The sequence below is a fragment of the Anas acuta genome, chromosome 2 (genome assembly GCF_963932015.1).
Source record: "Anas acuta chromosome 2, bAnaAcu1.1, whole genome shotgun sequence".
In the NCBI taxonomy this organism is placed as follows: domain Eukaryota; kingdom Metazoa; phylum Chordata; class Aves; order Anseriformes; family Anatidae; genus Anas; species Anas acuta.
The window spans coordinates 97,792,627-97,816,854 of record NC_088980.1 but is presented as its reverse complement, the minus strand read 5'-3'; the positions used below and the strand labels follow the sequence as shown (position 1 = coordinate 97,816,854).

The 24,228-nt window shown below is 36.3% G+C and overlaps 1 protein-coding gene across 2 annotated transcripts in view; it reads left to right on the top strand.

Moving 5' to 3' along the window:
- Positions 1–24,228, top strand: part of ZNF407 (zinc finger protein 407) — a 332,746-nt gene that overhangs the window by 234,287 nt on the left and 74,231 nt on the right. The window lies entirely within an intron of this gene.

Here is a 24,228-nt window from a genome sequence, read left to right as displayed (position 1 = left end):
AATCCTCCCTAAGACGCAAATTAATCTTCTACTGAAGTCCTACTATTAGTACTGTTGTGTCAGGTTTGAATCTTCTTTAAGGAACTGATCTCGTAATTTTTGAGAGTCACAAACCTGTGAAAAGGATGACCTAGAGAGTTTTCATTCAGCACTATGCAGTGTTACAGTCAAGCTATTTTAAAACCTTTCAGTCTTCTCAGAACGACTGCTTGCTTTCCTGACTAGAGGCAGTGTATTATTTGTACCATATATTTCTATTTGCCAAGTATTCCACTTCATTTTGGAACCAATCATCATGTCATGTCAGCATATGGTGGATAATATCTGGATGTGCAAACAAAATGCTAGTTGGCGGAATACCAATTTCAAAATAGGTCAGAAAGCTGATCACATTTCACCATAGTCCTGACTAACGTGAATGGATATTGAACTCAGATCTTAAATCCAGACACCGTTGGGTTTTAACTGCAATAATCCCACATAAAATAATATGAAAAATTAGAATGCTTTCAATAGACAAATATACATTATTCATGCATGAAAGAGGTTACACTGGTAGAACCACGAGCATTTTTCTCAAATTACAAAGTCTGCGTAAGTTTTCACATTGTTTGTTCAAGGCTCCATATCTAAGTTAAAAAATTGCTCATTTCAGCATAACGTGGTTAAAACTATTCAACTTGCTTGTCTTGGCAACACAGGAAAACTGTCATGGGTTGTATTCTAATGGTACCTATTTTTTTAATACATTAATACTTATCCTGGAGAAATCCCTTTACACTAACGAGGGTTCTGTACAAACACACTAGAAAGAACCAGTTGTCACCTCGTTATTGCTGTGGTAGCCTACAACTGGTATACAACAATAGCATGTTGAAATATTATTCACATAATCCCATTGCTAAAATGGCAATACTGTATTTTCCTTTCAGGAAGAAACACTTTTAAAGCATGGGTGATAATTGTGCATTTACATCAGAGTTAAATTAAAGGGTTTTTCTTTTCTTCTGTTCAAGCCATTCTGACTGCTGGACATCTGTGAGTTAAAGATTTTAGAGAAGGTTTTCAGAGCAGTGAGGGGATAACTCCTGTGCCCTGGCTAACATTCCTTATCAAAATAAGATTTGTTCTATGTCTAGCTCATGGTTACTGATTGCTTGTTGGTCATTGCTGGTACCCACAGAGAATCCACAACACGACTTAGAACCTGTTAGGATGATAGGAGTATGAAAGTGTCGTACAAGATCAATTTTTTTAGCTTAAACATATTTGTCTTTCTTTTGTGTTCTAATATTGCTTTGTAACGGGAAAGCCATCCCCTCTGCTTCTGCAAGCAGAATAGAAATAGAATAAGTCTCATCGGTGGCAGAAATGGACACCAGCTCCAACTCCTTCCCTGCCACTTCCCAGGACCAGTCAGAAACTCCTTCACCAGAACCCACCAAGAGTGGAGCTGTGGGATGCCTTTCAGATCTGTCTGGGAGTTAAAATCAAGTTTATTTCTCATCTGTGAAACTGAGATTATCAGTTGGATTTCTAACTCAAAGTTAATGCTCTTTGAAGTAATATGAATTTCTGTTCAGCTTTCTTTAGCAATTAATACACTCCTTTATGGAGTGGCACGAAGAAGCTTAAGATGCATTTCTAAGTCTACAGAAGGTGGAAGGGAGAATAAGTTATGTGAGGAGGATACTGTAAATGATAGGTGACAGCCCTTTCTACAAGTATTTTGCATCTTCAAAATCCTTTGTATTGTGAGGAATTGATGTATGGAAATGCCACAAAACCAGGTGTGCAATACTTCTTTTCCCTTTTTGCTGTAGACTCTGTCATAAAGGAAGACATTTAGCTGTACGACTATATTCCTTATAAACCTTAAGGAGTACCATTATATGTTTTCAAACAGCAGCAATCTAGAGAATACTTCTGTCTTTAGTTTTTAAAATGTACTTCATTTCAGAAGCAGACCTTTAATGCATCCAAGCCAACAGAGGTATATGTGCATCTGCACATTAAATTATGGATTACATTTGCTAGATTCCACTTCAAATGCCAACCTAAGTGTTTGACTTCTGATTTTTATACAAATCATCAAATCTGGTTTTAAACTGTCATTGTGTGTGGTTCTGTAAGAGCTTTATGCCTGTTTCTTGGTATTCTGTAACCCATTTTCTTGAGTTCTATGTTGAATTTGAAATTTTGTTTAAAAAAAAGAAAGCAGAAATCCAGTGACTGCTGATTATCTGCAATATTCATGTCTTTTTAAAAATAGTGACAGTTAAGACACTGATAGATTTTATAGCTGTTCTAGAACTGAAGTGGGACATTTAGCAAGCTAAGGTGTCCTGCAGTCAATGTTTTAGTTATGGTAATTTGGCTATAATGGAAACTACTCATATTATTCTTGTTTGAAATGTGCAAATCTGAATATTTGTCCTTATGAATAAAAAATTAATACAGTGAGTGAATTGTAATATCATGTTGATGACCGCCAGTTCGGTGATTATTTTTTTGAGTGAGATTAACTGATAAAGAAAATTTTTCTGAGTTGCGCAGTATGGACTTGTCTTTATGACAAAGCTAGTGCAGAATAAGCTGAAGAAATCATTGGATATGCGTTGCATTTCCAAGTTCCTTGGACGTGTTTTTTTCTCCCAATTGACGCTACATCTCGATAATGAGTTTAACTGAACCTGATTGCTTTGACAAGTGGGACAGGAGAATGGCCAGTACCTGTGGTAGAAGCTGAAAGGGATTGGTACTCCAGCTGTTTTTCTCAGTGCTTTTTGTCTGCTTTGGAACAGCATCGCTTGATAGTGATAATTTCAGTTTGAACTAAATGCTCACCATTTAGGAGCTCTTGTCTTATAAGCATTATGATACTATTATGATGCATTATTTATATCCAAAGAGAATAATATCTATGGATTGACATCTCCATTATTCCACTAGCTGCAGAGACCATGGCATCTCACTGTGTGCGTAGTAGTCTTGTGTGGATACTAAACTGGCTGTAAGGCAAAAAGCTCTTTGGAGAGAAGAGGAGCAGTTTGCTAATTATTGTTTTCTTGATCATGTTGAAAGTTACACGATGATATTGCTTTTTTCTGTATCATTATTTCTGTGCTGCACTGTTAGAAGTGAACATGATGTCCAAGAACGAGTGCCGCTCGGGGAAGTCGGAATAACCCTTTTTCTGTGTGTGTTACTGATGCAGTGGGCTTGCTCTCTGTCTGAGTTTCCCCTTGTGCAATATGGATGCAGTGCCTACATAGTTCAAGGCAAAAGGCTTTTGCTTCAAAATGGTTTTACGATAGCCAGTTATGTGATTTGGGAACTGCTTAAGACATTGAACGGAAAATTTGGAGGTAATTTTCCTAATTTAGAACGAGCAGTCATTAACTATTTCTTGGAAATCTTTAAAAAAAATCAGGGAAGGCAGATCAATTTATCGTTTTCTTTGGTAAATCCATTCTTCCTTTGAAAGCCGTATCTGGCTGGTGAGGGACTCCAATTATCCAGCATGCTCTGAGTGTCTGCCACACTTGGAGCCGGTGGGTGCGGAGGATCACTTGCCCCTATGGCTCCTGGCAGAACAGAAAGCACGAGCTGGTTCCCCTCACTGCACAGCCCCGTCGTGGAGCATGCTTGGGAGCAGAGCTGTAGTGCGCCTGTGCCTCCGTGAAAATTATAGGTGCCTCTGGGGTTGGGCATCCGCAGAACAAAGATCGTGACGATCATGTTTTGGCAGTTTGCTGCCTACGTGGTGATTGAAGGCTTAGTGCTCATGAAGAGTTACATAATTCATGACCAAAATGATAGATAGGCACTTGATTATAGTGTATGAGTTGCTTCACAGGGAGAAAATATCAGACGTGAGCTACTCCTAATCTAGCTGAGAAAAGCCTAAGAAAAATCAGTTACTGAATGCGTAGTCAGACAAATTGAAATAGGAAACAAGGTGCAAACATTTAAATATGAAGTCAATTGAGCTCTGGCAGCAACTAGCAGAAGAAATTGTTCCCATTCCACTCTTTTGAGCCTTAAGAGGACTGGATGTCTTTTTTTGGAAGATAGGTTTGAAGGAAGGCCCAAGGTTGCTGGGCGCACTGCAAAACTAATTAAATGTAATTTAAGGGGCTTTGATATACCAAAAGTCAGACAATTATCTAATGGTCCTCTCTACTCTTAAATCTTCAAACACTGTTAATCTACTGCCTCTAGGTAAGGGTTGTGTCTGTGGATCGAAAGTGCTGTGGTGTTGTGGTAGTAGAGGTAGCTGAGGGGACATGTAATTCCCCCCAGGTGGTCTTTCTCCTGGAGATGACGTTCCCATCGTCAGCACTGAATTGGCACTCTCTGAGCCACGCTCTCTGTGCCCAGCTAGAAGTACACCTGCCTTTTTGATACGTCATTAAATTATTTATAAAATACATAGGAACATACATTTATTTATTTATATTTTAAAGAGGTGTTAGAAGAATCCTTATGAAATTCTGCTCTTTTATTGGGCAGTCTCCTTGCTGTGTTATTGGATCCTGAGGTCTGAAATCAACTACAAAAGCAATCATCAGTGCAGTAAACCAGGCCTATATTTTGATTTTTTCTATTTTAGCTCGGGAGAACAGAGTTAGGGGATGTTTTAGCTCTTTCCAGACAGCACTGAAAACAAGAAGAGTTTACAGCAAAGTTCCTTTTATGCGTCAGTTTGAAAAATATTTTTCTAAAGTTTTTTGAAGTGCAGTTTTCAAAAGGCTGTGCCCTCCATGCTTTTCCGTTTGAGTTTCTTTAGCTTTCGAGAAAGCAGGCTTTGCTAGCAAACTGCTGCCTGATTGCATCATCAACAAGGGACCAAATTGTGATGCTATCAGTTGTAACAGTTGCAATATTCATGAACGGAATTCTGAAAGTTCAAATAGTTAATCCTAAATAAAATTGTGATCTTTATCCCACTTGACAGCTACATTTATCAAATTATTAAGAGAAAAAATTGATTGCTAAAAGTTATGGTGTGATCTATTATGTGATTTTATCAAGGTATAACTGTATTACCAAGTGGAAACTGCAGACTTATTCAGAATGTGAATTGCACACACATAACCTGATAACGTAGCAATTATACCAGTATCCTAGTGCTTTTCTACTCTTAATTTTTTCCTTTTTACTTTGTCCTTTTTATTTTACAACTTCTATTCTTCAGTAGAAAATAAAAAGTTGAAACAAATTAGGAAAAATCAATAAATGAAAATTTCTGCTTTCTATTATACTCTCTGAATTCATCATGTCACGAAAGTATAAATTCAGTGAATGCTATTTATCAATGAAATAATGGAAATACAAGTCAGTTAAGCACCTATGCAAACTTGTATTTGATACCTTAAGTAAAGCCTCCAAACAAAGGATACACAATTTTATTTGCAAGTATATTAAACTTTTTCTTGGTATAGTTTTGCTCTTAGTCTTTATCACAATTTAAATAAAATATACTTTAAATGCTGTAATTTAAAACAATATTAAGAATCTGCCATTGCTAGATACAGGCAAATCAGGTAGAAGGATTTTTTTTTCTGCAGGAATATTGCTTGGGTTTCTAGTCAGATAAAACATTATTTTTGATGGCTGGTGTACTTAAAAAAAAAAAAAAAAGGAAAAAAAAAGCAGCAGCTCTGCTTCAAACAGGTTTGCTCTTGTCATAGCTATTAGTGCCAGTCTTTCAATAGCATGTCATGTTGATTGGCAGACACTCCCTTTCCTCTTTTGTGAAGAATAATAATTTTAGTGTGTGCTTGAAATAAAAACCTAGTATAAATGATTTTCTGTTTGTAAAGGAGAAAGCTAGGTTCCTTATAACCTATGTAGATTACGTATTATTGTGTTTCAGGAAAAATTAATCGACATTTAAAAAAAACCCTAAAGCGTAAGTCATTTGATTATTTTTATATCTGTCTTCTATTCGAAGGCTTCATATGCCTAGCAGAGCTTCTGTAGGCAGTGTCTTTATCTGGGCAGTCATGGTTGTAGAGTTGGTCCTTTCCAAGAAGCGAGTGTCATGAAAAAAGATGTGAGGTTATGAAAGTATCTTCTCTTCTTATGTAATATGTCGCTTTTGCTCCTGCTGTTGAAGACCTTAGGCACTCCTTTTATAGTTCTTTAGTTGCTTTTCCTGAACAGTCAGCATATGATGCTGCTGAATGACAAGAAAAAAGGTGTTGAGATATTTTGATGCAAATATTACGTCACCTAACGTGAAAAAAAAAATATCACCATTAACGTAGTTATGTTCCATTAAGTGGATGGTATCCTCAGATGAGAGTGAAGGCTGTGAATTTCACTAAAGAAAAAATGTTCAAAACATAGTTTTAAAGAAAAGGAAAATATTGCCTAAACCAAAGTCTGTAACTTCTCTTAATGCATCTGATCATCAGTGTCATGTAGTTTCTGTCATATTGTGCACCGTTTTTCCATCAGAAAAGTTGGTGCTGTGCTGCAGGGTCATTGTGCAAGTGTTTTTCATATTTTATAGCACCAATGACATTTGTAGTTGTCATCCGGTACTCTGTTCACTGCCTTTCTGCTCACGTCCCACTGTGCTGGGGATTTCCAACCCCGTGTTCCTTTCTGAAAGACTGTCCCAAGCAGTTTGAATCTCTTTGCCTGTATCTATACAAATAATCTGGGTGCAAGCGCACTTTGCTGGCACATATCTGCTTTTCTGTCCTTCGTCTTTGTGCCATGATGGTTTCCATGGGAGAGGACCCAGACATCTGACCTGGAAGGCAGCTGTGCCATGCTGGCTGAAACAGAAATCTTCATAATTTTTCCAAATTGCTGTTGAATCCTAATGCCCACCTTGTATCAGCCCTCAAAAGATCATCAGACGGACATCTGCTCTGCAAATTCCTTGCAATCCATTGCATTGTGTTGGTAGCCACATACAGCTGGTATTCACAAAGACTGTTGCCTTTGCAAGGAAGTCAGATTCACTGATGAAAAGAAGGTAATCTTACTTGAAGGCATTACTTCATTACACTAATAGATAATACATCCTTCATGAAGAACGTGAGACATATTATTGGCTATTTGGTGCTAAAAATAGGATATCCTAACATAAAAGTTTTAAAGCAAGGCTGAAATATTAAAGTACAGAAGTAGAAGTCCCTTAAGATGAGACAGCACATCCTAGAAAGGCAAAATACTGAATTCTGCTAGAAAATATACTGGTATGTGGTAAATAGAAATAATAAAAGGAAATAATAGTATTCAATTATCAATGTGTATATGTATGTTTAGGTAAAGAGAGATATAAAATTCTGAGGTAAACACAGAAAACATGATATCAGGTTCATCAAAAAACCTTTTGAAACAAAAAACAACGATGAACCTCACAGAAGGATTAAAAAGTAAAAATGTATAGTGCACAGGAGTCATTCAGCATATTTTTAAATGTCTAGATTATCCTACACCAGAAAATTTAAGTTATTTTCCTATTAGCAGAAGCTCTTTTAAGAGTAAATCATCCAGTGTACCATCCAGGGCAGTTATACTGGAGTACTAAGAAATATGAGGCTGTTAAAAATTTTTGTTCATCAAAGTAGACTTAAGGTGTAAGAGGCATCTTGCAGGAGAATATGAAAATGTTGACTTAAAATGTGTTGTAATTTTATATATTCATATATATATGTGGTATAATAAATACCTATACATAATATCACATCATTGTCATCCCTATTATGAACAAATTATTGCATTACTTGGAGACTTGAACTAAGAGTACTTCTAAGACCTAGGAGCACACTGTATGTCAGTATAACCACATAGCAGAGTATGTTTTGCCTACATAATAGGCAAAATATGGCCTGTAGGCCTTTTTCCCTGTGGCTATGCTCTATTTAGAGGACACTTAAAATTTCTACTTAGGAGATACTACCAATACTACCAACATCTCAACAACCTGTCCTGAAAGAGTGATAAAGGACTAATATTTGTAAGTCTCTTTTCATTCACTTGCTAGCCATTGTCTCAATTTATTTATTTATTTGTCTATTTTTAATTTCAGAAATGTTATATTTGGTTATCACACAAAATTTGGTTACTACACAAATCGGCACAAGTAATACCAAATAATTCTGCCATCATAAAGATGTTTAAATGTATGTGGATAACGTTAGATATGGAAGGATTGAATCAAGTGCTCAGTGCTTTACTAGCTCAGGTCATTAGTGAGGAGAAGAGCCCTCAACAATAATTGCTCCAATGAATCACAAATCATTGGCATTCCATGCTGATTTTTAAAATTTCTTTTGGGCTTTCTTTTTGTTTGCTTTCATTGATCCAATGTATGCTGCACCGACATTCCATTAATTTCTTGACTTGGCATCTTGGATCTTGACCTTTTGCAAGTAGGATGCCTTGTCTGTCTGGTACACGTGTTCTTTTGTACTTCTTCTAATTTCTATTTTACTTCCAACAGTTCTTCATAATTTTTCCCATCTTTTCATTTACCAGATCTTTGGTACCTTTCAAATGCTAAATGCTCTCCCATATATCCTTAGTAACCATGCTGGATTTTTCTGTCCTTTTTAATATTTAGGTTTTATTGGATGAATGTAGATTGCACCTTCTCTAACTGTGCCTTAAATAATTGCCACTTAAGGGAATTAAGAAGTACAAGGGAAGGAAAATGCTGACCCATAGACTAAGCAGAAGGAAAAAACGTTCCCACTGGGTCCAATTTCCTAAGAAGGACCATCAGGATAGTGACTAGGACCTGAAATTATGGGCTGAATGACCTCTAAAAAATTATCAGTTCAAAGAGGAGCTTGTCTATAACTGTTTGCACTAAAGGAAATGAAGATAGGTAGAAGTCTCGCAGAAGAAAGATTGCTTCTCTTTCTTGGTGAACATATAAGCGCATAATATGAAACTATATCTCATATAAATACATCGCATGCCGACTGTCTATAATTCTTGAATCATGTCAAAAAACCATGGAGGCAGATATCATATCTCTTAACTCCCAGTGGGTCAGTTAGTGGGGAAACCCTTGTTCTAAATGGGAAGATGAAAAGTACATCTTCTGAATTTAAGGTATTTTATGCAAGTCTTGCATTTATTGGAAAGAGTGCATGCTCATCAATATCTAATGTCAAAGAAATGGGCTGTACTAAAATTGCTGCAGATTTAATACAGATGTTTTCCTTCTCTGAGCCCTTAGCAGTCTGATTTTCATATAATGTCCTCTGATAGTATAAAGGGACTTTAAAGTGAATGCAACTTTCAAACAGATTGCATAGGAACCTGAACACAAATGGGCTTCTGATAACACAAATCAGTGGCTCAGCTCCACAGGGCTGGATCAAAGGCACTGCTGGCTTACAGAGGCATCCTTCCAGTGGCTGGGCCATGAGAAGTGCTGGAGGTATCACACATCAGGAGGCAAAGCTGCTGGACAGCGTATTTAAGGGGACTTTTCAGATACCTGAAGGACACAATAAGTTACTGCTTAAATAACATTTCAGAAACGTGGGTTATTTTTACTGAAAGAGTTTTTTGTTAGTGATCACTGTATTGTAGCTAAAGGAAAGACTTGGTTGCTATATACTGTTTGGGAATATAGTGGGGTTGCAGAGGTGATCAACGTACTTACAAAAAAAAACTTTAAGAAAACTGCTGTATTGCACTCTGAGCTATGTGCCTCTTTTGTATCTTGCCAAAATGGTACTTCTTAGTCTAAGAAGTAGCAGCAGATAACAGTTTTCAGAACACAGTTTGTAAAAGATTTAGAAGAAGTGGTCTACTTTGAAGTAATAGCATCCAGAGGGAACTACTGAAATGAAATCATCTTTTGATAGCAAGAGAAAGATAAAACCTGGGTTATCTAATTATCTCAGGGGATATCAAGTTTTTAGGGAAATGTTTTTAATTTAACATTGATTTTAGATTCAAGATATATATCTGAAATTCAGATAACTTCAGAAAACTTCTAAGAGAAGAGTGGAGGAGAGGCACCGATTGCAGAAAGGTTTGGTCAGAAGAGATATTAGCTAAGTGTTTAGTTACAGAAAAAGTAAACGGTTATAGGTAGGTCTGAGCAGCGTAAGGTTTCTGAGGATCTTGGAAAAGTAGGGAAGACAAAAGATACTTTGATGAAGACTCAGGGTTGACTCCTTCAGAAAGTACTTTAGCATTGTTGCCATCTTCTCACTAAAACTGGAAAGAAAGATTGGTTTGTGAGGGATGATTTTGTACAAGGGATTCAGATTTGAGCACAAAGTGGGTTTTGATAGGTGGCTGTGCAGGTGTACAATGTGGCTCACAACCAAAAGTCCATCCATTTGTAATGTTAGTGCTTGTTTTATGTGGTGAGTCTGCTGTGCTATAGGTAAAAATAATGCTTTTTGTCTGCCATCACCATAGGACACTTTTAGGTGTGTTTGGAATTTTGACAAAACTTGTTATCAGACTGGGTTTTTTTGGTTGGTTGGTTGGTTTGTTCATTTGTTTTTTTTCCTGACCAGAATTTTGAAAATAAATGCCTTCCTTTCATATGAACATTAATGGGTAAACTGAGATGATTAAAGCATTTTTGGCCAATATTTGAAGAAAATCAGTGTAGAATTTGCAATCTGATTGCTCTTGATGTTGATTGACAGAAATAGATCTTTTTCTTGAATAATGTAAAAATACAGATGCTATACAAAGAAACAGCGAATGTAAAATTGTACTTCAGTTTAAAATTTAAAGTGGGCGCTGATGAAGGTCTCGGTGCATTTGAAGTTAGATCTTATTAACATAACATTACATTATATCTCTCAAAGCCAAATGCTGTTGTGTCCCCACCACTGGCTTCACAAGACATACGTGTATAAATAATGGTGAACATTAATATCTGTATTTTTTTTTTACTATTTTACATTGGTATTTCATGTACTGTCTCTTTCTTCCACAAGAAGGTAATTGTACACGTACCTACATTGTTAGAAAAATGCATGAAAGTAGATAAAATAATTATAAATACCTATAAATAGATAAAAGATAAAATAATTTCTAATAGACTTTGGCTAAGTAGGTTGAAAGAAACCAAATTATAGTCCTTATTTTTCAAGAATTTTTGAACATACATACACCCATATTAGCACTTACCAGCATTGTTCACCTATTTACTACCTGGTTCTTTATTTGAAGAATGTTTAGAACATATTCCAACTTTTTGGGAGTATTGGGGTAGTTTTTAAGGAGTTTGAAGTGTTTTGGAAAGCCCATGTTATCTGTCTACCATATTTCAATTAATTTTTTCATAAAAATTACAGATAATTAAGCACAACTTCTAAAGCTCTGTTGAGGAAGTACAGTATTAGTTATAAGAAACTGCCATGATGAGAATAGGGAGAAATAGAGCCTGTCCAAGTTATCAGCCTGTATGTTGTTATGCGGAAATGCTATACTCTGCTGCGGCATGGATTGTAGGGAGCAAGATGTTTTCCAATAATTAAAGGCCCAAGGCTTCTAAGATGCTTAGAACTAAATGCGGTTATTGTTCCAGTTATATGAGATAGACGATAACTTAAATTGCATATTTTCACTTTCCAGTGAACTTTTACTTTTTTGCTTTCGTCGTTTAGAAATGGAGTTTTAAATGTACCGAATTGTTACGAAAGTCTTTCAGCAAAGGAAGGACTGTGAGTTTCTAAGTGCTATGGAGAGATGGGATTTGTCTAATTTGGTAGGTGTTTGATTTTGTAAGCTAGAATCTGTAATAGATATGTCATGAAAAATAAAACTGAATTTATTTCACCTATGGTATTCAAGCACACTTATTTTGCCATAAAAATATTGTATTTGTATTTCATACATTGCTAAAAGTATATGTGACAAATTTATTATTCTGTAGTATCATGATTTGGTTTAGTTTTTATCATATAGAACCAAAATTTCATTGGCAATTTTTGTATTTAAAGGCTTGTTAATCTGCATTGATTTCTTAGTTTGGTATGGATTCTTAGCTGAAAAATACAGTACATCACTGCCTGTTCTATCACCTGACAGCAACTGATAAAGCATCCGTGCAGAAAGTGTCAGAAAAGGTTAATATTTATTGATTTTATGGCGCTACAACCAATGTAGTTTTGCCATCAAAGATGTATGGCCACCAGCAATGGAATCTGTAAAATTGCAGGTTGGACGCTGGTTTTTATTATAACCTATGCCAGTATTCTGGCCTTAAAAAATGACAGATATTTAATTTAAGACAAAAGGCTCTGAAGGTGCAGCTGCTGTGTACCTGGAACGGGAATTTCGTATTCTAAAATGAAACCCTAGTGCGACGCTTTAAAGCTTAAAGGGGGAAAAACATACAACCTTGCATTGCAAATGACAATCACATTTAGCCTTTTCATCCACTTAACTACGTGCTATTGATCTGTAGAAGGTGCCCAAGCAAGTGATAGCTGAAATTATGAGCAATAAAGGGCTTGCTTCTTCAAACAAAAAAGTATATAATTAGGAGGCGAGGGGGAGGGGGCAGAGCCTGTGTTTGGTTTTAAAGGCGTTTAAACAAGATGGACTGAGTGCAACAGCAGTGTTTAAGTGTACACAAGGAGAAATCTGGTTGCCTTGAAGCATAAATCCATGGTCTGGTTGCAGCTTGTGTGTAAAAATTAGGCCTGCACTCCAGCCTTTACATTTATCTCCATCAGGATTTGCCTGACAGAAAGACAATCTGTTGGTTTGTCTGCATCAACTAGGGAGAGGAAAATCTTGTGAAGCTTTGGTTCTTCTAAATGCATCCCTAGTTTGCATTTTTATTCTATTTTTCATTTACTGACTCCCGATATCAACTTCTTCATAACTGATAGTTCTATTGATATTTCCGGAAGGTTTTCAAGAAGATGGAAAAGTACTTACTGAAGTGCTGAAAATTAGCCCACTAAAATACATACAGACATACAGGGGCTTTGTACAGGGAGGTTTGTAGGGAACAACAGCGAGATCTGTCCCCAGGTTTTTAGAATTCCTGTTTAACTCATATTGACTGCAGAATTACCGCCTTCATGGTACAGTTTTGCATGCAGATTTTTCTCTCCCACTTTCTTTCAGGTTCAGCTATAGGGACAGCAGCAACCAGGAGGTTAGTCTGGAACAGTACCTGCTGATAATTCAGCAGTAAGGAGCTCTTATTTTAACCTGACCAGCAGAATAAATTGCGTGGCATACAGTAAACATGCATTAGATCGCCTCTTGTCTGTACCACATTTTTCTGTTGAGTTTTATACTACTAGTTTGTCTGGCTTCCTTTTCCCCAGACAGCTTACCCATTTTATTGTGCTCATTTAGAGGAAAGAAAAACTGTTTGTCTCCTTGAAAGGCAAGAGAACAGTGAGCGGAAAACTACTTTTATAGCTAAAATACCATTATAATATATGGCAACTAAAATTCTAAAATTGAAAGAGAAGATACAAGAGAAAATCTTAAATCATTTTTTTAAAGCCACTGACAATTTGAAATATTCCCCATGAAGATTTCTATTTTTTTGCCTTCCTTCCTTGAGCTTAGTAAAATGTGATTTTTTAAATGATTGTTAAAATAACTTGTTTAATTTCAATAACTCAAATAAGATCCATTCCTCATATAACTCCACCTTTTTTATTTTAATGACTGTGTCATTAATCTAACATTTTCCATTTTTATTGTGCTTCATTTTTCCCCCTTCTGATCACTTTAAATTATGACTATGAAATGGCATGCATTCAGCAGCAGCATGCTCAGCCTGTGTTTTTACATCTCTTTTACCCCTTTCGTTCTCATGTTTTTACCCTTCTGTGCAGCCAGGTGCCACCAACATTGCGACTGTACAGTGGCCATAAGCGACCTCCAGGCCACAGCTATGGGTGGCAGCTTAGTGACAGAAGGTTTTTCAAACACTTCATTTTTATTTTATATTTTTTTTAATTAAATAACACTGATATAAACTATTTGTTAAAGTTTATAATGCCTTCACCCCCAAATTGGTCATTACCTTAGGTAATGGTTGATATGCTAGGTCGTTAGCTGATTTTAACAAATGATTTTGTGGAATTATTACTTAATTCATAATGCAATTAAACTTTAGTGCCCAGCAATACACAACCAAAGCCATATATTTATCTTGGATTGCATAACCATGAAAAGACTGCATTGCTTAAACCGTTATCATTCGCTGAGTAAATAAAATTAATTTATTAGAAAATTTGCCACACACAAATTTGATATAAAGCTAAGAGATAAGGAAGAAAATAGGCAATTGGGGGCTGCAGCTCACTCAGCGATCACACGTGCTCATGGCTTGTGCAGCACTCTGGTCCTTCTCACAGCACCCATGTGCAATGGTAATGAAAATTGAGAGTGCATACAATTCTTAAAATTCAGATTCTACTTGTATTCACCTGGCTTTTTGTCTGATCTTCAGATACAGGATGTGACGTGGTCCATCAGATTAGGATTCTTGTACGGTAATACTGCCCTGAACGCCCGTGTGTGCACCACGTGTGTTAGCAGCAGTACTGCAAAATCCCTGTGCTACTTCCGAGTAAATGCACAGAACAAAAAGCAGCGTCTGCTTATGTCGCTTTAAGAAAAAGTCAGCACGAGCCAGAAATTATTGCATTTTATTTCAGATGTAAGAAAGGGTATAGAAACACTGTATGTTTGAAATCAACATAGCTCTATTTACAAAACATACAGGGAGCAGAGTGTTTCCTCAAGAACCAGAATGAAAAAACAGAAAGCAGCTCTACTCTGAGCATGAAAATTGCACTGGTGATTATTAGCGGTAGAGTTACAGTGCTGCTGCTGTTTGGGGATAGAGTTGGGGGCAAGTCTGCTTGCAGGCGCCCCTGCATCAGCTCTCCTTGCCCTTGATGGAAATCAGTGCCATTTGGGAACCCACAAGCGGAGGCTGAATCCAGGCTGTTAAAACCAGAGCGCGTGAACTTCAAAGCTGCAGCACCAAGGGGCTAGCCTGGACTAATCGTCCCCAAAGAAGCAGGGAACAGTATCACATTAGCGCAGCTACGCGGCCCCTACATCAGAGCGGGTTTGCCTCTGGCCGATCCCTCGTGCAGCCGGGAAGTGAGGGGTCTGTGCTTCAAAGCAGAGCTTGTTCTGTTGGAAGCAATTGGCTGAAATCTCCAGAGTATTACTTAGTTATTAGACAGGGGGTGAGGGGGAAAGTACCTTCTCTGGAATACTGAGATTGCAAGAGGTTTTTGGGCAATGGACATAAATCTCGCCAGCCCCACACAATCCTGCTCACAAGCCTGCACACTACGTCACCCGTATGCAGAGATGCACAGAGCCCCTCCAATGGGGCATGAGGATGTCTTGCTGTTGGATAAATGCTGCACCTGCCCTCACAGATCTATAGGGCATGCCCTGGCATTCAGTTCTTAACAATTCTTTAGTAGTATTTTCTTTAGTTAGTCAATTACATTTCTATTTATCCACTGTCTTCCTCAAGCATTCCTTGCTTTAGTATGAAATAATTTATTCAGACTTTCTTGATCCTTCTTGCTGAAGTTATAAATTTGATAGCATTGCTATATTGACTGGAATGTTACAGAGCAGTTAGCTTTTATTGTTTTTGTAATCTAAAGTATGTGATTTTATTGGTCATTTTTATATCTCAGATTTCATCCTTTATTAGAATTTTGAACTATATCATCTTCAGGGTAAGATTTATTCATTGTGCTAAGTACACATTTTAAAATGCTGATTAATTAACCTGTAATTCATCCTCCATCTTAACAGTTATATTTCAGGATTTTCTTTGATACAACCATGAATGAAGGGAAATAAGTAAACGTCATCTCTGTCACGGTATTTTTTTTGTCTCAAGAGACACTTGTAAGAGTTGCAATATCCACCCTACCTCTTCTTTTTGCTTAAGGAAGGAAAGAGTAGTAATAATTATCTGGAGCATTACGTCAAGACTTTCCCCTATCTCTCTTTCGTTGCTCTGGGTCTGAGTATTGCAGACAGAGATGGGAAGATCCCACTCCTGTTTGTATGCCTGTAGTCCAAATCACAATTCTATAATCATAATTTCACTCTGTAGAAATCTTGTGCTATTATATGTGATTGAAACTGAGATATTAGCATTTATGGTCCCTGATCAAATAACCTAATCTTTAAGCACACTTTACATCCTCTCCTCCTCTAGGATTTTCTTCTTGATTTTGTTACTGAGGCATTTAGGCCATTTAGGCATTATTTTTGGTAAATAAATTGTATATTACTTATGGAGTATGTTTAGATTTCTCTTAAGTGTACCTTTAAAAATATTTGTTATTTTTGGAGTAAATAAAATACCTTTTAATTGTTTGAAGCAATATCTTGCGTAACTAATACATATGCTCAAACATGACTGTTTCTCCATGTGTTCTACCTGGTGAGACTTAATTGCTTAAAATCCAAGTTTCCTACAGATATGTACACCAAAAGAAAGATATCTTATGTGAGGTAATTTTAAATATCGATATCAGTGGACAACTCATGAATTGTGTTTTTCAGCAGCTTCTTTTGGATGTTTGATCCTTACAACCAGTTTGTTGGGTTTTTGTGTTGTTTTTTTTTGGTTTGGGATTATTTTTTGTTGTTGTTCTGCTGCTGAACAATTACAATCAGTGTTTTGAGGCTTCAAATTGTCATTTATGTTCCTGCAATGGAAGCAAGGTTATTGGTAAAAGTGTATTTGAATTCACAATGGCCTCAGTGAGAAATTGCCTGAGGTATTGTCCTATATCTTATGACATTGATAATTTGTAAAGAATTATGTTAATTGCAGCTTGTTTGCTTCAAAGTAGCTAAGTTTCTAATTTCTGTTTTATACCTTTTCAGCTATCATTTGGGACAGAGAAACGATTGATACAGATGCTAAAAAGCAGGTTATGTTTTTCAAATAATGCAGTTATTAACTAATGCAGTTCATAAACTAATCTACAGTCCACATAAATTCTGGTCAGTGACGATCTTGATAGAAATCAGGAAGTAAGAGCTCAAGATAAATGGTTGGATTTTTGATGAAAAAAAGTAGAATACTTTGACAGCAGAATGAATGAAAATGCCATGAGTATTTTTAATCTACTAATCTTCCCTACCAGGCTTTTTTTTCTTTTTCTTTTTCTTTTTGTTTGTTTGTTTTTAGTGTCTTTCAGGAGTAGAGAAGTGATATTACATAACTTAGAAACAATCCAGATAATGTAAAATCTCCATCGTTGCAGAGGAAGGGAGAGAAGAAATGAGGTACACAGAAATTAAAGTCCAGTTCCATACACATGGTGCATAATTTACCTTTCAGATGTCCAGCTTCCCGTTGAAATTGTATTGGACCCTCAATTCAGACATCCATTTGTGGATGGAGGCCTATTTCAGGCTTATACAAGAAATTTGCCAAAGACCCATCAAACAAAGTTTCTGCCTTCCAAAAGGCTAATCTTCCTCCAATGTAGGGCATTGTTTCAAAATTAAAAATGTCCCTGTTTTTCTATGAAGAAGACATAATCTGATAGGGATATGTGCTGCCTTTATTAATATGGCGAGAAGAAATGGCAATGCCAGATAGGGAGGGCTCTGTTTCAAAAATGCAGCAGCTAGATGCATTAGCAGTAACATGGGGGAATGTCTACAGGAACGTGCTCTGCTATCTTAGAGCAAAGAAGCAGAGTGCTTTGCTTGCTGCTGGCACAACTTGCTACTGGTAGTGGTGTTCCTTTAGAAAGACCATTCAGAAATTCCAGTAACAGAGCTGGTCACTGGCAGACCCAAATCTAAAATTTCATTTTGCCTGTCTGTGCCATTTTGTACCTAGATTTACTAGTAAAGTATGTTAACCTCAGATGGTAATTTTTTGGAATAACGATTGTTGGTAAACAAAGTGACCTTCATTTGCAGAAGATATATATGATAGCTGATTTGAATCCTGGTAGTAGTTCTGAGTTTAGAACAGCAGACTGCACAAATTGGAGAGTGTGAGCGGGGTTTTCCTCATTGTCTGAAATTGCTCAGAAGTAGATAGGGCAAATGTAAAAACAAAAATATCTCCTAAAACTGGGCCATTTGTTTTGAGGGGTTGGGTGGGAGGAAGGACACAAACTATTCCAGAAAATTATTATCAGCAAAAACCCTTAGCTGCAGGTGGCCTCAGGTTGAATAGCTCTGAACGTAGCTGTTTTATGCAGGTAGACATTTGGCCTTCATCTCATCCAGGAAAACAGAGAAATTGGTTAGTCTTCTTTCCCTGTGCATATCTTCTCTGCCATACCAGGCATGAATTCAGTAGAGTTGACAGTTGGCCTCTTCTCCCTTAATTTTAATAGTTGTCTTTGAAAGAAATTGCCAAATTATTAAATGTTTAATATCTCAGCACTTAAAACATATCATTTTAAAACAGTCATGTATAATATTCTTTTATGTGCGTATATAGTAAAGTGCACCTATATTTTCCTTTGTGTTTGATCATTAGCAGATATATTATATTGTCAATATATACTGTGAATGATATTTTAAACAAACCTTCTGCTGCCTTGGCTGTAAACTTGAGAAAAAACATTGGTTTCACCTTAAGGTTTTAATTTCCTTATGTTTAGTATAAAATCAATACTTTAAGAGTGACTAAAATAACAACTAGACAATATTTACTACTTTTATGCTGAACATTTCAAATCAGAAGAACTTAGGAGGAGTGTCCAAGTTGTAATTTAAACATTTATAACCATCATTCCATTCTATCTGAGAAAGCTTACTTTATTAGGTCTAGATGTACAATATATTCAATTAAAGCATCGCTCCAGTGGTAAGAAGCATTTTCCTTAACATTAGGCATAGGTACTTGGATCTAACACAGTCCTTCACCCTTACAAGTCAGGAATAGTTCCTCTGATATCCATTAATTAAGATCATTTTAAAATTGCTAGAAAAGAATGAAAGAACTGGGTCCACTACATTGTCTTTAAAAATAAAGTTAAAAGCATGAATGTGATAATATGAGTGTCTGTTCATAGATGTATGAGTTAGATAAAGGGCATTTTGCCATTATGTGTCAGATTATTTTGACTTCAATTTTTCATTGAGGCATGTTGAGTTAAGGTGGTGCCTAATGTGAGTAATAGTGACAGAATCTGACCTTTTTATGTGATTTTTTTTTCTTTTCTCTAATGATAGTGAACCTCTGAAGTAAACCTTATACCAGTTAGAAGGTATTACATTTTTGTTACAGTCTTTGTCATGGTGAACCAATCAGAGTTGAATTTAAATCTTTTGTTTCACGATATACAGTCCTTGTCCTATCTTATTTTCCAAAACATAGCATACCTAAACATTCAGAACCAGTAGGTAAACCACTTCTTCAGTGAATAGAGAGAACTACAAAATAAAAGTAAAATAGAAAATCAAAAGGTAATTCAAGTTTCAGGCCAGATGCTACAATCATTCTTGTACCATCTACACCTCTACAATTTTAAATGCTCTGTAGATTTCATTTAGTGGCAAAATCCTGCCCTAAATTGTGAAATATCAAGTCTAGCAGTAAAAAAGAAGTGGAAAAGAAGTGAGAGATTACAGCTCAGAGGGCAGTTCATTTTTGCCCATCCCAGCTTGAGGAAGGCCATTCCAGATTGGTCTTGCTTAGTCCCGTCTTTTTGTTTCACAAGTTCAAGTTATTTCACTCGGCGTCCTTGAAACAGTTCCTTTGTCTGTGTCGTGAATCCTTGCCAAGTCTGTTCTGACTGCACAGGATGCACATAGCTATTGTACTGTCATTCACCCAAACAGTATGTCCTCTACGCTGACGCTATGCTTTCATTAGGATGGTAGGACAAAAAATATTTTTAATACTGATTGCTATTAAATTTTATATTTTGGACCCAAAATGGGTCCAAACCTGAACATGGATAACTTTTCAGGATTTAGTCATGAAGGAAGTATTATATCCAGGTTTATAAAACCGAAGTGAAATTACATGACTGGTTTGTTTGGCTTGATCCAGGGATGATGTTTAATGAAGAGTTTTATGGAAGTAATCAAAGATTGCTTGGTCAATAAGAGCAACACCGAAAAGTATGTAATGTCATTTGAACCAAAAAGTTTCTGACTCTTGCAACTGCAGGCTGATACCAGAATCACCAGCACCAGCAATTTGTGCCTTTATTTGGTGATAAATTAAACAGGTCTTCCTGCGCTCATGCAAGCAGAAAGTAAGAAATGATCTCAGACGTTGTGAGTCACACTGTGCCTGATTAAATTAAAGGTACAGGAGATACAGAAAACTGCTTGCTGTGTGTGATTATTGCAGATATATTACGTTCCTGACACTGCAGCAAAGACGGACGTTGTAGATTTGGCATACAAATACAACATCGTTTGATCTAAACAGCGATGCTGAATTAGTCAAAAAAAGCACCAGTGACAAACTTTCAGCTGAATATACAGTCATGGAGTTTACCAACAGTTTCAATGTACTTTCCAGGCAGCTGATCTCAGGTAGTGTTTTCCATAATCTGAGTCTGCTGAGACCGCTTCAATTGCATTTATCATTTCAATAAAGACTAAGTAGAGATTCATGTTCTGTCTTCTGTATTTTTCTTAGATTTGACATACTGTGATGGTAGCTCTTCTCTTTGCTTTAAATCCCACTATATTTCTAGATAGACACATTTTTTTTTTTCTTTTTGGTAGCACTGGGAAGTGGTTGAGAAACTTTCTGACTGGAGTTAGAAAGCAAGTTTAAAAATGTCTTTTCATGACTGACTGCATTCATTCTCTTCCAAAGTGGGGCATACTCTTTCAGTACATGGGAACTGTGATTATAGCCATTAGCTATTCCAGGAGCGCCTTTTTTCTAATCAAGCAGGAATCCATAGGGACGCAATACTTTTTATCTTTTTGGAGAACTCTGGTAGTAAGCCATTAGAAACAAATAACTCAGTTCTGAACTTTCTTCAGCATCATATTGGCTCGAAGTGGAACAATGTGATTTGTTTTTTATTTTGAGATCTTATTTATTGCTGTGTGCACTGTCCTACAGTTTCATCACTGGTGAACTTAGGTGACCTGTTTATGCTTATTATTATCCAAGTTTTCAAAGACTCTTTGAAAGATCAGTTTTGTTAATAATTAGTATTAAATTTGCTATGCCCTTCAATGGGACATAAACACAGCATGGTCCATAAACTTTCTTTACAGCTTTGTGGTATTTTTGTGCCTTGATTAATGAGTCATTGCATATCATGACTTCTTTTCCTGGTATTCATCATGTGTTAGTTTGTGTTGCAACATTCTCTTTCAGTGTACGTTATTTTATTGAACTCAAGAACCTTATGTGTGTAGTAATTGCATTTTTCATAGCTCTATGACTTTTTTAATATTATCATACCGACATTATAGGTGGCTGTGGTATTTTTGAGCAAAGCAAAATGTGTCACACCACAGTAGTATGCCGCCAATACCTGCTGGAACAGCCAGCCATTTAGCTTTATGTTATGCATTTTCCTGATTTTAGTTGGAGTTCAGGACTGTAGCTATATATTATTGCAGTTCAGTTTGTCTTCCACATCTTGTTAATTTAGCAACTTAATCATTACTTTAGCTTTCTTATGTTGTTTGAGTTGTACTGTTATGTTATTAACCAGATAATAAAATTGGCCAAGTAGATTTTATTTATTTATTTTTATTTTAGAACTTGTTCAGGTGAGAAATTTAGTATGTGATAAGCCAGGGTAAGAGCTTATAGTGTATCAGTTATTCTGCATGTGGATTTAAAGTGCTCTATACAATTGCATCACCTGACTTACCCCATTAAGCAAGTCTTGTAAGCAAGTCATTAGGGTTGCATGCTTTTCCCCACTGAAACATCCCCTGTTAAATTGAATAAAAATGGGAAAAAAATCTATAGAGGGCTTTATGTAGTATTTTGTTTTCCCCTTTGAAAAAATTAACTTCTACTTGCTGTAGAATTATGTATTTAACTGAGTTAAGTTTTGGCTGATTTTTTTTTTTTTCAATCACCCTCTTCATTTCCCACACAAAATCAGTAGGATTGTTACAAATATCTTTCTTGTCTATATGGAGAAATTTTGACAGCTGAAGATTTAGAAGCAGGTTTTTGATGCCTAGATTTCTAAGAAGGTATTTGCATGTGCTGATGAGGATCCCAGCCATCTCTCATTGTGGGCAAATGTGTACCCCAGCTTCCCCCTAAAGCCAGAAGGTCTAAAACATTTCTAAAGGATTGGCACTTGTTTACCTAAAGCAATTCCAATTGGTATGGAAAACAGAGAATTTAGCACCAAAACCAAAGCCTGGATACTTTCAACTTTGTGTGAGGGAATGGAGACTGACTATTTTGATGTAGCCTCGAAATCAATTGTAACCGAGTTAGTTACTTGAGAAAGATCAGTTCCAGGAATCTATGGCCATAGCTTTACTTCTTACCCGTACCTCATTACCGCTTCAGTCAACGTGTTTTGAGAAGAAAATCCATGATATATTAATATGAGGAGTCTTAACTATCCTCATGTCTTTCTCTAAGGATCATCTTTCTAGCTATATTAAGAAATGCTTGTATATGACTTTCTATTCTGTGTATTGTATGAGATGAAAAAAAGCTTTTTCTTTCCTTTTTACTTTTTTTTATGAGCGCTGTTAATTCAGTCTGACAATAATTTGCACTTTTCATTCTGGATCTATACAAGTTCCATACTAGTTTCACTCTTTCACTTGGTGATGCATCTTCTGTACAGTTGTATTCTTTGATTTGTATGTAGTTAAACTGGTTTAAAGTTAATTTTTGCACAGGTGGGTTCTTCCCTCTATCAACCAAGCCAGTTCAAAATTTATAAGACCATACTGAACAGACCACTGTCATAATGATTTTCTCACCATTAAAGCTGTGAAACTGGTCTGGTAGCTGTACATCTGAATGGTTTATTTTATTATTTTTATTTTTACTTTTTTCACTGATGTAACTGTATTCTTAGAGTCTTACAAGCCAAGACTTACTTGCACAGTGGTAGTAAAAACCTGAGACATAGGCTGCTTTGCACAGACAGGTGCTCAGCCTTTTTTTGAAAAAAAAAAAAAAAAAAAAAAAAGTATTTGTTGATTTCTCTTCTTGAAAAGACTAAGTTATGATACACATTAATAGACTAAGTAGTGGAATGTTCCCTTGCCAGATAAGAGTCTTCACCCATATTTGTTCAATAGTAAAACCTTATTTTCCAAGCAACCTTATTTATCTTTTTTTGTCTACTAATCTGAAAGTATCTACGTGGCTGTATATATGTAAGCCAAGTTTACACATATTCAGAAAAGCATTTAAAATACATTTTAGTTTGCATTCAATATTTAAGGAGTTTTTTTGCTGTTTAGTGCAGCAATATTGAGTGTAATAGCCATGCTTTCAATTAAGCCAGTAACATTTAGAGGCACTTCTTGGTCCAGTTTTCTAAGCAGCCAGGAAAATGCTGGGTCCATCACATCAGTATTTTCCAATGCAGAAGAAATCCATGCAGGTTTTTATATTCCCTGATTCAATACTTTGCGAAGTATATACAGGTTTTGAGCAGGCACATTAGATAGCAAAATCAACCTGCAAATGAAGATGTGTTTTTAGGCCTTGGACCAAAGCCGAAGCAGAATACCATGTTAAAGGTTTCTAGTGAGAGCTACACACGCACACGGTGTTGATTCTTCTGCTGTGTAGCTTTGATCTTTATTGTGACGCCAAAAATAAGTCAGTGCCCTTACGGTAGGGTTACATACTTCTATAAGTGGCCTATGCTTTTAATCCTCCTACAAACAGATTAAATGTATTTATCTTTTTAATATTCATCTTCCACTTAAATGTGGTTGCCTAGCCCTTGTGGTTAATTACATGCAAGAAAGGTGTTCTTTTGATGTCCTGTTATACTTGTCTTTATGTGAGCTTATCACTGCTAGTCACTTAGAAGTTAACACACTACATGGGTAGTTTTAATACCAAGGAGCATTGTTTCTCCAATAACCTTGCTAGAAATGCTAGAAGTAGAATAAATGAGAACAGATTTCTTATTCAGAATATCCCCACTGTCATAGGTTACATTTGCTATCCATTTTGATCTATCCCAGTCACAGCCCATAATTTGGGCCACAAGTAAATTACACTTGGCATCTTTCCTAATTTTGTTAATAACACTAAATATGAATCTATTGAGACACCGA